The following is a 527-nucleotide window of genomic DNA, read 5'->3' as shown; positions in this document are numbered from 1 at the left end:
CAAATGACGGTTTAGCCTTCGAATCTGAACGGAGTCAGGCAGCTCATGACAGCGCGCCAACTGACCTATTCAGCCATAGTCTAAACGTTCAACACACACGTGGCCGATAGACTAACACAATGCAAGGGAACAGTGTGGATTCGAGAGAGAGCGGAAAGCACTAGAACTCCGCAAAATGTCAGATTTGAAATTGCGCAACAGACATTAGATAAAGTTTCCGCAGCAGTGTTTTTAATATGCTGGAAAATTTAATAAATTAAGGGATGAGTCGGTGTCGGAGATGTATCACAAAGAACCTCATTCCCTCTTCACCATGCCAGTGGGTCACCGTCTCCTCCGATGCCATCTACAATGAGGTAGGCTGATCGTCTCCTCCGATGACATCTACAATGAGGTAGGCTGATCGTCTCCTCAGATGACATCTACAATGAGGTAAGCTGATCGTCTGCTCCGATGCCATCTTCAATGAGGTAGGCTGATCGTCTCCTCCGATGCCATCTACAATGAGGTAGGCTGATCGTCTCCTC

Source organism: Salvelinus sp. IW2-2015, unplaced genomic scaffold (genome assembly GCF_002910315.2).
Source record: "Salvelinus sp. IW2-2015 unplaced genomic scaffold, ASM291031v2 Un_scaffold5133, whole genome shotgun sequence".
Lineage (NCBI taxonomy): Eukaryota > Metazoa > Chordata > Actinopteri > Salmoniformes > Salmonidae > Salvelinus > Salvelinus sp. IW2-2015.
Note: the sequence above shows the minus strand (reverse complement) of the source record.